Here is a 15946-nt window from a genome sequence, read left to right as displayed (position 1 = left end):
CGAAACGGGCCGTTTTGGAATTGGAACGGGCCGTTTCGAGGCTTTGAGAGAAGGCGCGCCGGGCTTAGATTCAACCAAAAAAATTCAAGTCACGTTTGTGCCAAGCGTGATTCTTCGCACCTGGCGTGACTGCACCCAGGGGTTGCCTTTTGTGAAGACATATCAGCCCTAAACCCCAATGTGGGTGACAAGAAACCCTCAAGGAACCCAAAAATAAAAATAACTGAAAAATAAGGAAAAAGAAAGGGAAACCAGAAGGCCTACTTGAGTTGTTGAAGGAGAGGAGAGGAAGATGCGTGCCCTTGAGATGGAGAATGAGAGAAAGATGGAGAGAGTGGGAAAGAGAGAGACGTGAGAGTGAGAGGATTGAGAGAGAATAGGAGCGTAAATAGTGAGTGGGAAGTTGAGAGAGTGAAGAGAGGAAGAGTGGGCGCGAAGAGTTATGGGGCATCTGAGGGGTCACGCCGGGCGTGCAATTCTCCCGCGCCGGGCGCGGTATCAGTAGAATCTCAAGAGTTGCCCTCATCTGGTGTGGCGCCGGGCTTGGCATAGACGCGCCCGACGTATTTAAGGCTCAGACCTTCCAGTAGTTAATGCGCCCGGCGCCACAATAAATGCGCCGGGCTTGGTCATTCCAGGGGCTTTAATGAAGGCTGGGCCGGGCGCAATTAGAAATTGCGCCCGGCGTGGGTCTTGGCAGAGGCCCATTTACTCTAGGTGCGCTGGGCGTGGCTAAGTCGCGCCCGGCGTGGTTAACTGTGTGAAGCTTCCACCTAGATTTTTCCACTCCTCACACTCCTAACATATTATAATCTATATTAACCCACTCAAGCAAGATTCACGTAATTAATACCTAACACAAAACAAATATAATACGATACAACATACATATCACAGAACATAAACAATCACAAAACAAGTCTCATAAACAAGTATAGCATATAATTATAACACAATCACAATAAAAGTTAAAACACTAAAGCAACTGAAAGGCATATAAAAACACAGTTCAGATCTCTGGGTTGCCTCCCAAGAAGCGTTTGTTTACTGTCCCGAGCCTGACGGTGACCAACTTGAGGTGCTATGATTCTCCTTCTCCTCCTGTTGCTTTTGTTCTCCTTTGCCCCGTGTTCAAACTCATGATTTCTCAACAACGGCTCAGAAGGATTGGTCAGTCTAATTTGAACAGTACCTTGCATACAAGAGAAAGCTGAAGACTAGAGTACACAGGTTAGCTCCAACAATTCATTGCTAACATAAAAATAACAAAAACAATAAAGGATTAAATCACAAATAGCTATAAATACTAAATTGCCTTGCTAATCCCCGGCAACGGCGCCAAAAACTTGTTGAGATTTCCGTTGAAACACTTTTGTTAATATTTGTAAATTCGTTTAATTTTATCAACGGTCTCAAACACGGCAAGTATACCGGCCGTTCAAGTAGTAAAAATATCGTATCCACAGGGATTAGAAGGTAAAATAAGCATTTATTGACTATTCGTGACTAAAGAATAATTCCAATTTGTAGTTTGTCATGTGAATGTGAATTAAAGATCATGACTACTGGAATGAAAGCTATAAAAATATTTGTTTGAGAGTGGAAAAGGTTAGAAATGATATTATGGTATTGTGAGGTTGTGGGGGTCAGATTTCACCAAACGTAACACTAATGTATCCTTAATCTCTTGTTACATAGATTGCTTAGTCAACCCATAAGTTTACTCAAACCTAATCCCTTAGAGAAAGAGTCTAGGTGCGGACATTGAATATCAATCCCTTGAGTACCCAATATCTACACCCGCATTACGGGCTAGGGTTTAAGACTACTAATGGGTCAAGCTCTATCCCTAGATACAATCTCCACTAGGCATATGTTCCAGAACTTGTTTCAAGGGTATTTCTCAATATTCAATGGAACCTTAAATCATGCAAAAGGTGATCAATCCAAAGCAAGCATTAAGCGTAGAAAGGTACACAACAAAGAATGAAACAATACATATATATATCATTAAAAACGTAAGGATTACAATAGAGTACGTTGGTTACATCTAACCCCACAAAAATGGGTGGAACCACTCAACAATGAGGGTAAATACAAAATAGAGATGAAAGGAGAAGTGAAGAACCGAAGGAAAGATCCGCGCACGAACGATCCCAAGCCCTAGGAATCCCTTCCGCAGCTCCTGGAGGCGCCCAATGTGTGAATGAGGATTTCTCCCTCGAAAATGGCTTCAAATACGAGCTTGGGGAGATCAGATTAGAGTTTCGCGCCCGGCGCATAATTCTTCGCGCCCGGCGCATGGCCTTCCAGGGAAGTTCAGCACTTCCTGCCTCAGTACATGCCCGACGCAATTCCTATTGCGCCTGACGCATGTCTTCCAGAGAAACTCTCTGTCTCGATCACGCCTGGCGCGATTAATGTTGCGCCCGGCGCAGCCACTCTGCTCTGCTCCTTAGCACCTTAGATTTCCAATCCTAAGAGTCTTCAACTTCCCACTCTTTACTCAATACCTGCACAAAAAATGAGGTGGAATAAGGTATTGTTAGATGAATTTGGGTTAGTTATATCTGCACACATAATGAACCAAAAAGAGAACAATTATATTGCAATGGTTCAGAGGATGAGTGGAATTGTTCAATAAGTCTCATCCAAAAAGAGGTAAAATTGAGACTTAACACCCACTCGCCAAAATCACTACCAAAAACGTGCGGAAGTTCACCTGGAAAAATATCATTTGCAGGTTCAGAATTCCTCACGCCTTCGTTACTGACAATGGCAGACAGTTCATTGCACAGGATTTCGAGGACTTCCTCCACGAACTCGGGATCAAACACCTTGCGACCTCGGTGGAACACCCCCAGACCAACGGTCAGGCTGAAGCTGCTAACAAAGTCATCCTCCGGGAGCTTAAAAAGCGACTGGGAAACGCCAAAGGGTGGTGGCCCGAGGAACTCCCCAACATCCTCTGGGCGTATCATTGCACCCCTCAGTCAACCACGCAAGAGACGCCCTACCGGCTGACCTACGGAGAGTTGAGATTTCCGTTGAAACACTTTTGTTAATATTTATAAATTCGTTTAATTCTATCAACGGTCTCAAACACGGCAAGTATACCGGCCATTCAAGTAGTAAAAATATCGTATCCACAGGGATTAGAAGGTAAAATAAGCATTTATTGACTATTCGTGACTAAAGAATAATTCCAATTTTGTAGTTTGTCATGTGAATGTGAATTAAAGATCATGACTACTGGAATGAAAGCTATAAAAATATTTGTTTGAGAGTGGAAAAGGTTAGAAATGATATTGTGGTATTGTGAGGTTGTGGGGGTCAGATTTCACCAAACGTAACACTAATGTATCCTTAATCTCTTGTTACATACATTGCTTAGTCAACCCATAAGTTTACTCAAACCTAATCCCTTAGAGAAAGAGTCTAGGTGCGGACATTGAATATCAATCCCTTGAGTACCCAATATCTACACCCGCATTACGGGCTAGGGTTTAAGACTACTAATGGGTCAAGCTCTATCCCTACATACAATCTCCACTAGGCATATGTTCCAGAACCTGTTTCAAGGGTATTTCCCAATACTCAATGGAACCTTAAATCATGCAAAGGGTGATCAATCCAAAGAAAGCATTAAGCGTAGAAACGTACACAACAAAGAATGAAACAATACATATATATATATCATTAAAAACGTAAGGATTACAATAGAGTACGTTGGTTACATCTAACCCCACAAAAATGGGTGGAACCACTCAACAATGAGGGTAAATACAAAATAGAGATGAAAGGAGAAGTGAAGAACCGAAGGAAAGATCCGCACACGAACGATCCCAAGCCCTGGGAATCCCTTCCGCAGCTCCTGGAGGCGCCCAATGTGTGAATGAGGGTTTCTCCCTCGAAAATGGCTTCAAATACGAGCTTGGGGAGATCAGATTAGGGTTTCGCGCCCGGCGCATAATTCTTCGCGCCCGGCGCATGGCTTTCTAGGGAAGTTCAGCACTTCCTGCCTCAGTACATGCCCGGCGTAATTCCTATTGCGCCCGGCGCATGTCTTCCAGAAAAACTCTCTGTCTCGATCACGCCCGGCGCGATTATTGTTGCGCCCGGCGCAGCCACTCTACTCTGCTCCTTAGATTTCCAATCCTAAGAGTCTTCAACTTCCCACTCTTTACTCAATACCTGCACAAAAAATGAGGTGGATTAAGGTATTGTTAGATGAATTTGGGTTAGTTATATCTGCACACATAATGAACCAAAAAGAGAACAATTATATTGCAATGGTTAAGAGGATGAGTGGAATTGTTCAATAAGTCTCATCCAAAAAGAGGTAAAATTGAGACTTAACACGGAGCCGACGCAATGATCCCGGTAGAAGTCGGCGAAGCATCCCACAGACGCCAAGTCTTCAACGGCGAACAGAATGCCCAAGAACTGGCAGCCGACCTCGATCTAGTGGACGAGCTTAGAGACGAAGCTCGAATCCACGAGGAAGCCTGCAAGCTCCGAGCATCCCGCCGATATAACACCCGAGTAAAACCTCGATCTTTCCGAGCAGGCGACTTGGTATGGCAGTTGCTAGGCGAAGCACGGAAATACACGATAGATGGGAAGCTCGCACCCACTTGGGGCGGCCCGTTCCGAGTTACAGAAGACCTGGAGAATGGGGCCTACCGACTAGAGGAGCTCAGCGGAAAACCTATACCGCGAACTTGGAATGCTACGCATCTCAAGTTTTATTATAGTTGAACTTTGTATGAATGAGTTGTGCACTCTTTTCCCGCCTCAATCTTTTGTCCCAAAAAATAGAAAGATGGGTTTTGACTGAGGGGGTTTTTAACGAGGCACATTTACATAATCAATAAAATGACTCATTCCATTCAACTTACATCTTTTTTGCATCATTTTACGCCTAACCTCAAATGAAGGTCGAGTCCGAACCTCGGTTTATTAAGGTCAAGTTTGAACCTTCACAAAAATCTAAGGTCGAGTCCGAACCTCGATTTATTAAGGTCAAGTTTGAACCTTCACGAAAATCTAAGGTCGAGTCCGAACCTCGGTTTATTAAGGTCGAGTCCGAACCTCGGTTTATTAAGGTCAAGTTTGAACCTTCATGAAAATCTAAGGTCGAGTCCGAACCTCGATTTATTAAGGTCAAGTTTGAACCTTCACGAAAATCTAAGGTCGAATCCGAACCTCGGTTTATTAAGGTCAAGTTTGAACCTTCACGAAAATCTAAAGGTCGAGTCCAAACCTCGGTTTATTAAGGTCAAGTTTGAACCTTCACGAAAATCTAAGGTTGAATCCGAACCTCGGTTTATTAAGGTCAAGTTTGAACCTTCACAAAAATCTGAGGTCGACTCCGAACATCGGCCTCATTACAGTAAAATTTAAACCTTTCCATAACAAATATATATATATACAAGCAAAATTCCCAGGATTCAACACTCGAGCTCAAAGCTGAAAAAAAATTACGATTACAAAATTAGCCTACACAGAGGCATTGTCGCTGGAACTATCCTCAATGTCGTGCTCCTGGACCAGCTTCCCGAAGCGAACGACCTTCTCCACATGCATGCTGGAGAAGTCGAATCCTAGTGCAAGGAGCCTGGCCTGGCGAGCAGCCTTAAGGAAGCCCCTCTTGTGCTCCACCACGATGGAGCGCTCGACCTCCTCAAGTCTCCTTTGCAATGCCGCCTTCTCGGCCTCCAGCGACGACAGGTCTACTCTCTGGGCAGCAATCTCCTGCTCTTTGCTGCCAATAATAACCTCGTCAAGGTCTACTCTCTGGGCAGCAATCACCAAACTCAAGATCTTCCTCATACAATTCCCTAATATTAGCAAATCCAAGTATTTGAGTACCTAGAGACACAAGCAAAGTATGTCTCCTAGATAAAGCATTGTCGCCACCGGCCCGAAACGGGCTTTCGGCATTCGCGAAGGATGGTTGGACACTTTTATTTGTTTAAAAATATGGATTGCTAGAATGACTTATTCTCAAACTGAGACCTTGTCAAACGAGCAATTTTATTAAAAGGCTCACCAATCCATGTTAATCCCAAGCGGGACCCTCCATGGATTAGCGGTTTTCATAAAAAGGAAGGGTTCGTGGAGTCGCCACCAATGTTTTACTCAAAACATTGGAAAAAGAAGTTTAAGGCGATCGATTCAAAAATCGACTTCGGCCATGACAACCAGAGTCGGGTAAGGGAGTCGGTTACGCGTGGGGAAGGTGTTAGCACCCCACAGCGCCCCTTTCGGGTTCCCTATGACAGATTATTTAAAAATAATAGTGCAAAATTACTAAATTACCCCTATTTATTCTAAGCAATTATAAATTAACTATCTACATGATGACAGTTTAAATATGTACACACAGAAAGCGGTAAAAGAAGGGACTTTAAAGAGATAAACCTTTGAAGCGTGCTTTCTTATATATCTTGACAGAAATTGGGAAGCGTTTTGGCGTTCCCTCCCTCTACAAGACCGCTCGCTCCCTCCTATAAAATTTTAACTATGGAAATCCGGAGGATTTCCCTTCGACTAGGTTCGAGACTCAAGCAAATGGCTCGTGACTCAAGAACTTCGTCGGATCAACTCTCCGAGTGATTTCTAGGCAGAGCACTGCTCAAAAAAACCCAGAATACTCAAGAAGAGGGTTAAAACTCAGTGTGAAAGTGTCAAATGACGTCCAATTGACGTCATATTTATAGGGATGAGGCGCAATACGGCCTCTGGGGGTCAATACGGTCCGTATTGAAGTTTTGAACTACAATACGGCCGTATTGAATTCAATACGGCCGTATTGAAGTTCAAAAACCTCAATACGGTCGTATTGAAGTTCAGTGCAGCCGTATTGAAGTTCAGTGCAGCCGTATTGGGTTCAGTGCAGCCGTATTGAAGTTCAGAAACTTCAATACGGCCGTATTGAGTTCAGTGCGGCCGTATTGTAGTTTAAAATGTTCAATACGGCCGTACTGAACCTTTGAGAGGCCGTATTGGGCTTCATTCCCTCCACTTTCTTATTTTTTGCTACTCTAAGACCTCTAAACCTACTGATTGTCATCCCACAGTCTTCTAAGAGTCCCTTTGGCTGACTTTCCTTTGATCTTCGAGAGTCTTCGAGTCTTATTTCCGACCCGGACAATTTTAGGGGTCTACAAGCATCAGCTACAACATTTGATTTTCCTTTCTTGAATTTAATGATATATGGAAATTGTTCAAGGAACTCTAACCATTTGGCATGCCTCTTATTTAACTTACCTTGACCTCTTAAATATTTAAGTGACTCATGGTCACTATGAATGACAAACTCTTTGGACACAAGATAGTGTTCCCAAGTTTGTAAAGCTCTAACCAATGCATACAACTCCTTGTCATAGGTTGGGTAATTGATGGAGGGACCTTTTAGTTTTTCACTAAAATAGGCAATGGGGTGTCCTCCTTGCAATAACACAGCGCCTATGCCAACTCCTGATGCATCACATTCTAGCTCAAAAGTCTTTTCAAAATTTGGTAGAGCTAAAATGGGTGCATTAGTAAGTTGATCTTTAAGTAATTGAAATGCTTGGTCATGCTTTGAAGTCCAATCAAATAAAATATCTTTTTTGACTAGCTCATTCAAGGGTGAAGCAATGCTAGAGAAGTTAGGCACAAATCTTCTATAAAAACTTGCTAGTCCATGAAAACTCCTAACTTCACTAACATTTTTTGGCTTGGGCCACTCTTGAATGGCTTTGATTTTCTCGGGGTCCACTTGAACCCCATTTTTGCTTACAATGAACCCTAGGAAAACCACATGATCCACACAAAAAGTACATTTTTCAAGATTTGCAAATAATTGGTTTTCCCTAAGGATCATCATAACTTCTCTAAGATGTCCTAAGTGATCATCTTGAGAACTACTATAGATTAATATATCATCAAAATAAACAACAACAAATTTTCCTATACACTCTCTTAAGACATGATTCATAAGCCTCATGAATGTACTTGGTGCATTGGTTAAACCAAAAGGCATAACTAGCCACTCATACAATCCAAATTTGGTCTTAAAAGCAGTTTTCCACTCATCACCCTTTTTAATTCATATTTGGTGATAACCACTTTTAAGATCAATTTTAGAAAATATAGTAGCACCATGTAATTCATCAAGCATATCATCAAGTCTAGGGATTCGGTGCCTGTACTTGATTGTGATATTGTTAATGGCCCTACAATCACAACACATTCTCCATTTTCCATCTTTCTTGGGCACTAACAATACAGGCACAGCACAGGGACTCAAACTCTTTTGTACCCACCCTTTATTCAATAATTCATGGACTTGGTTCTCTATCTCCTTAGTTTCTTGAGGATTTGTCCTATAGGCTGGTCTATTGGGTAGACTAGCCCCAGGCACAAAATCAATTTGATGTTCTATACCCCTAAAAGGAGGAAGGCCTTTTGGACCTTCACTAGGGAATATATCATCAAATTCTTTTAATAAATGAGAAACTTGAGGAGGTAAAGAACTAAGTTCAATGCTTAAATTATGACACTGAAGCACACTTTTACAAAGAAGAAGGTAAGAAGGCTTTTCAACAATTAAGGTTTGTTTTAAAGTTTCTTGTTGAATTTCTTCTATAGAAAGAGATTTCTCTTCCTTCTTCTTTGAAGACTTATGCTTCTTTTCCTTTTTGTTTTTTTTTTTAATCAAGTTTTTTTTTTCTTCTTCTCTTTTCATTTTCATTTGTACTTGATCCTCTATCACTTGTGAAGGAGACAAAGGATGAAGTACAAATTTCTTTTCTTTGTGGGTGAAAGTGATTTCATTGGTAAGGCCATTATGCATGGTTTTCTTGTCAAATTGCCATGGCCTTCCCAACAAAATATGGCAAGCTTCCATTGGAACTATGTCACAAACCACTTGATCTTCATAGTTACCAATAGAGAACTTGACTTTCACTTGATTATTAACATTAATATCCCCATCTTCATTAATCCAATGAAGTTGATATGGTTTCGGATGGGGAATAATAGTAAGACCAAGCTTCTCCACCAACCTTGTACTACAACAATTACAACAAGACCCACTATCCACAATGAGAGAACAAGCATTATTAAGAATTTTACACCTTGTGTGAAAAATATTCTCTCTTTGTGAAAGGTGAGACTCATGAGGTTGGTTTCCTAGAAGCCTTCTAATCATTAGAAGTTGACCATCACAAGGATATGCACTTTCAATGGGATGGTCTTCCTCACTTGATTCACTGTCACTTGAAGTAGTGGAACTAGATTCATCAACACTACTATAAATGTCTTGCCCTTTCAAAATCATCACCTTTTTAGTTGGGCATTGAGAGGCTATATGTCCTCTCCCAAGACACTTAAAGCATTTGATATCACTAGTTTTGCTACTAGAAGTGACAATATTTTTATTTTTCTCATTTTCTTTTTCTTTTTCTTTGCCAAATTTCTTAGAGGTATCAAATTGACCCTCCCTCTTGTAGTCTTTCTTAACATAAGGGCTAGATTGAGTTTTTCCTTTAACAGAAGATTTTCTCAAATTTTGTTGTTCCACCCTTATACAAAGTTGGACCAAATCATCAAGGTCCCTATAAGGGAGTAACTCAACTCTATCTCTTATGTCAAAATTAAGACCACTTAGAAATCTAGCAATGGTCAATCTTTCTTCTTCCCTTATCCCAGCCCTCATGAGATATAACTCCATTTTTTGCCTATACTCCTCAACACTCATACCCTTTTGTTGGAGTCTTTGGAACTTATCCATAAGCTCCCTACTATAATAAGAAGGTATGTGCCTTCTTCTCATAGCACTCCTCAACTCATTCCAATAAGTGATGGGAGGATCATTGTGAAGTCTTCTCTCTCTTTCCAAGGATGTCCACCAATACATGGCTTGTCCTTGAAAAGCTAGGGTGGCTAAAGGAACTTTTCTTTCCTCACCTACTTGATGACAAGTGAAGATTTGCTCCACTTTCATCTCCCAATCTAAGTAGGTGTCCACATTATCTTTTCCATGAAAGTAAGGGAGATCAACCCTTGATTCCCTCACTTTGGGTTCTTTAATGACTCTTCTAGGATGGGGTTGGTAATATGCATCAAGGTTTAGGCTATCCTCATTTTGGCTAGGAGAGTCATTGGAACTCTTTGTGGAACCTTTTGAGGAACTTTTTTAACTTTTGTTTTTATGTAATTTTTTTTAAAGTTTTGTTTCTTGTTGCTTAATCTTTTGAATCTCTTCTTCTAAAGCAAGAAGCTGTACTTCTCTTTCAATCTTTTCTTTTTGTTTTTGAAGTACTTCTTCATGCTTCCAAAGTTTTAGTGCTTCAACCTCCTTGACAATTTTTCTAAAACTTTTAGGAGTATCAAAGTCACTACTACTTGGAGAATGATGACTCATCATTAAACAATAAGAATTTGTATGTTATGCAAAAAGGTATAAAATTTTTTTGGGATTTTCTAGGAATGAAAATAACACTTGGAAGTCTAAGTGTACAAGTTGCACTATCAAGGGAGGTGAGCTACAAAGAGCCACTTAATAACCAAGCCTTTTCAAGTGGAAATCACTAAACTCCTTTGTGGTATCTCCAATTCCCCAAAACTTTTCACAAAAATTTTGAATGCTTTTTCACAATTTGTTTGTTTTTTTGATACTAAACTAAACGTGAGCAAGTAAATCTACACAAGTCTAGACGTTTCAAGGCAGCAAAGTAAACAAAATTAAAGTTCAAACACTTGAAGGAAGCAAGGATAATCAACTAGTCGGTTTGCCCTAGGTGGAAGCTTGAAACATATGAAATTTTCAAGCCACTTCCACTAGTACTACACGTGAGGATGCTAACAAGGAGTTAGATATACCTGACCAGCTTCTTAATACTCCCTCCAAGCTTTACAAATTGATTTTAAAATACAAGAGAGATTGCAAAATTTAAACTAGCCTAGAAAGCAATAAATGGCGGTTTTGGTGACCAACTAGTGACGGATTGTTGTGCAAATTTTCCAACACTTAATCAAGTGTTTAATCCGCCACTAATCCTTCAATATGATGCTACTGGACCTGCAAAAGAAGCACAACAAAGAGGTTAATGGTGGCTGTGATGGATTCCTCCTTCCATGAATGACGTAGGGATTGAAGGGAGAAAGCCTTGGCCCTTGATCTAGGTTCAACAAGGTAGACAAAAGGAAGGTGTATGGTGAAGAAAAGGAAGTTGGCGTGAAAATGGTGGTGTTTGGGCGGAAGCACTTAGGGTGGTGGTGTTTGGGTGCTCAAAGTTGGCTCACTCCAAGGTAGGTGGAGGCCACTCTAGGTTTCCTACTCTCCAAGGGTGGAGATAGGAGGGGGATAGCCGAAACTTACCCTATGGACTAAGGATGAGACGTTGAGGCATAAGAATGCTCACTCAAAATCTATATAATCCAAAGTATTTACAAGTGGTGGGGTGTTGGGTATTTATAGGAGGGGAGGCATCTAGGGTTGCATTTGGAGTGTGCATGGCCGAAATTCACAAGGCAAATGCACTCCAAATGACATGCCAAATGAACCCTAGATGCTACTTGGTGACCAAGTTTGGAATCTATGGGTCTAGATTGGCTACATCAAGGTGTATGATATGATCATGCAACCTTTGCCCTCCACTTGGGCCTAAGCCTTTCTATCACCAAAAATAGATCCAAAACTCACCAAAAATGTGTCACCCTTCTAGTGTAATACCCTAGCCCAAATTAAAAACCTAATCATCTAAAGCACCCCATAATACAAGGGTAAAATAGGAAATACAAAGAAAATAAATCCTATGACTAAAATACCCCAAAATACTAGGGTAAAATAGGAAATAAAATAAATGCTAAAAAAAAACATAGGAGCTAAGGTCCAAAAATGGCCTCACTATCCCCTTCCTCTTGCCTCCTTTAGTATATCACCTCTTGGTCTTCTCGGCCTTAGTGTTATTCCATCATTCCCTCCCTCTTGAAAAGGATTTGACCTCAAATCAAGAGGTTCTTCATGGTGGGCCTCATGACCAATAAAAACATAAAAATAAGCATTAAAGGTGACAGTATATGATAGAAATGGAAAGTGTATCCAAAGAGGAGTTCCACTAAAAATGCTAAAAAGATTGTCTAAACTAAAAGGACTAGACTCTCTAATGCGAAAGATAGGATCCTCCTCATAGTGAAGTCTAGGTGTATAAATAAAACCTAAAAAGTTAAAAAGACTAAAACTATAGCACACTAAAGCATTAGTCCTAAAAACTAGAACATCTTGCCTAAAGTACCCTATGTGGTAACCTAGGCATTTCCTAGAAAACAAAGGAAATACAACTAGAAAATTTCCTAAGCAATTTTGGATTATATTATTTGTTGGATAGTTATGAAAAGAATTTGTCACAAGGAACCTTGAAGGTTCATATGGTATATCCAACAAATAATATATTCCATAAATTGGGTGCATTATTGACACAACTAAGGTAGGAAAAGTCCTACACAAAGGAAGGCTATCTACCTTGGGCACCACCAAGGAAGTAGCACAAGAAGTGGAACTAAGTGAATTCCACTTCTTCTTCACTAAATCTTGAAGTTGAGATTCTTTTTCTTTAAAAAGGATTTGTTTTTGAATCTCCACTTCATGACTAGTGGCAACGTGAGAGAAAGAATTAAGGTCTTCATGAATAAAGAGAGTTTCTTTTAAATCATTTTCAATGGGAAAGTGACTCTCTTTAAGCATAAGCCCTTTGGAGGAAACATTATCCTTCTTACTCTTCTCCAAGAGTGTTGGTTGTGTCTCATTTTCTAACCACTCTTGAACTTTCTCTATACTTTTCTTTATTTTTTCTTTCTTTTTTCTTTTCTTTTGTTTTTCTTTTCTTTTAAGTTCTTCCTCTCTTTTTGTATTTTCTTCCTCATGCATACTCCTAGGAATTCTAGCTTCTTTCTCCTTTTGAGATCTAGATGGAACAATCCTAGGGTGGGATCCACGAGTTTCTACCAACTTTGCAAGTAAATTTCTGATTTCCTTGTTATTCTTTTCAAACTCTTTTTCTTTTCTTCTCAACTCTTCCTCTCTTTTTATATTTTCCTTTTCTTTTTTTCTTAGGTACTCTTTCAATTCCCTAAGTTCATCCCTAACACTAGACCTAGTACTACGAGAATTATGACCATGGACACTAGAATGATCACTCATCTTTGATCAAGAAAAGGTGTTCACAAATTGTTTTCAAAGGGGTTAGAAAAGTTTTCACAAAGAGTGATTGATAAAATGGTTTTCACAAAAGGTTTTCAAAGTGCAAGATAGGTAGGAAAAGGCCTAAGTGTACAAAAAGAACTTTCAAAGGGAGGTGGACTACAAAGAATCACTTAATAACCAAGCCTTATCTAGTAAAAATCACTAAGCCTTTTCTACTTTTCTTACAAAACAATTTGGCACAACAATAAAGTGTGTGTGTGCACGTTACCCCTAGTAGGCAAATAGCAAGCCTTCTAAACGGATTTGAAGACAAAGATAAAAGCCTAAACAATTATACTACCAAAAGCTATAAAGCATGCAAAAGAAAAGCACTTAAAACATAGTCTAGTCGAGGTCCTAGGTGAAGGTTTTCAAATCACCTTCAAACTACACGAAGCTAAACCAAAATGAAGAGGTTTAAGAATGGCCAATTACAAACCAAAAGAATGAAAACAAGGGCAAAGAACACAAAAGGCCGAAAAGAACAATTCAAGCAAAAATTATGAAAAACAAAAGTCTTGGTCTTCAAACTCCTCCACTTGGGTTCCTTCACAAAGAACAAACTTGTTAGTCCTCTCCAAGTGTTTAAACACTCCTTTTGTTTGGTGAAAATCCCTCCAAAGGCTAGGTTTGGATTCGGTTCACTCCTCCACTCAAATCCACCAAAAGTTTGCTAGTTTGCTAGATAGGTTCTTCACCTACATTCAAAATGAAACCAACCCAAAGAGCAAGAGTCCAAGAAATAAAAACTGAAAAAGCACAATTAGGAAAGGCTAAACTCAAAGAGAATTGATTGAGACAAAACAAAAGAGGCCAAAGAAAAGACAAACTAAAATTAAGACACAATTAAAAAAGGAAGCACACAAAAGAGTAATCCTAGAATGGCACTAGAATGGATTAGTGTTTAGTCCACTTGCTTAAGTCTTTTAATTGATTCGGTCCAGCCACTCTTAAGGTCTCAAAATAGGTTCAATAAGGTCAATAAGGTCTTAAGTCCAACTCCCAAATGCATAGGTAAAAGTCCAAGTCCACAAGTCTAGCAACAAGTCCTTTTTTGGTCAAATTTTTTTTTTGTTGTTCTTTCTTTTCTTCCTTTTCTTTCACGTCAATTTTTTTTTTTAATATTCCTTGGGTCCAGTTTTTTTTTTTAAATGTTCAGCCCATTTGTTGCTTAGGTTTTGCACTTGTGGGTGGAAAAATTAGGTCAAATTTAGGAGAAAGAGAAAGAAGACAAGTGGCGGTTTCTTAGAGGTGTTTAGGGTATCTTTTGAGTGAAATTAGATTTGTACTATCTAGTACAAGTTGTTTTGCACAAATTTTCCAGCACACCTCTTAGATTCTTTTAGGGTTATTAAGCATCAAATAAAGACCATAACAAGTGGAATGCAAGGGAAAAGTGGGCAGCAATTTTTATGCATGTGCAAGGAAGCATTTCACACATGGAAACTCAAAAATACAAGGAACATGCTAGGACTAAGTAGCATGCATGAATGACCCCTAAAAAGCTTCTATATGTCATGCCCACTATCATATATTTTTGATTCATGCATTCATGCAAAGTGTTTGGCATACATACATGGAATTTTTTTTGACAAAATATAGGAAACAAAACTTTGACAAAACTTAAAAGATTCAAAAATCAAAAAGCATATTCATATGAGACTCAAACCTAAAAATGAAAAAGCATGGCAACACCTAATAATGGAAACCTATAATATTCAAGGAAGGCTCACAAGGAACAAAGAATGAGCCCTAAACTATTCGGCCACACAAGAAATGAGAAGGAGTAGAGAAAAGACCGAATAGGAAAAACAAGCAAGAAGACAAGGAAGACAAAGTTTTACCCTTGATGAACCTTGGCTCTAGATACCACTTGATGGAATCCTCCTTCCATGAATGACGTAGGGATTGAAGGGAGAAAGCCTTGGCCCTTGATCTAGGTTCAACAAGGTAGACAAAAGGAAGGTGTATGGTGAAGAAAAGGAAGTTGGCGTGAAAATGATGGTGTTTGGGCGGAAGCACTTAGGGTGGTGGTGTTTGGGTGCTCAAAGTTGGCTCACTCCAAGGTAGGTGGAGGCCACTCTAGGTTTCCTACTCTCCAAGGGTGGAGATAGGAGGGGGATAGCCGAAACTTACCCTAGGGACTAAGGATGAGACGTTGAGGCATAAGAATGCTCACTCGAAATCTATATAATCCAAAGTATTTACAAGTGGTGGGGTGTTGGGTATTTATAGGAGGGGAGGCATCTAGGGTTGCATTTGGAGTGTGCATGGCCGAAATTCACAAGGCAAATGCACTCCAAATGACATGCCAAATGAACCCTAGATGCTACTTGGTGACCAAGTTTGGAATCTATGGGTCTAGATTGGCTACATCAAGGTGTATGATATGATCATGCAACCTTTGCCCTCCACTTGGGCCTAAGCCTTTCTATCACCAAAAATAGATCCAAAACTCACCAAAAATGTGTCACCCTTCTAGTGTAATACCCTAGCCCAAATTAAAAACCTAATCATCTAAAGCACCCCATAATACAAGGGTAAAATAGGAAATACAAAGAAAATAAATCCTATGACTAAAATACCCCAAAATACAAGGGTAAAATAGGAAATAAAATAAATGCTAAAAAAAAAACATAGGAGCTAAGGTCCAAAAATGGCCTCACTATCCCATTCCTCTTGCCTCCTTTAGTATATCACCTCTTGGTC

Source organism: Cajanus cajan, chromosome 1 (assembly GCF_000230855.2).
Source record: "Cajanus cajan strain Asha chromosome 1, NIPB_CcT2T_4, whole genome shotgun sequence".
Taxonomy (NCBI): domain Eukaryota; kingdom Viridiplantae; phylum Streptophyta; class Magnoliopsida; order Fabales; family Fabaceae; genus Cajanus; species Cajanus cajan.
This window is presented reverse-complemented; position numbering follows the sequence as displayed.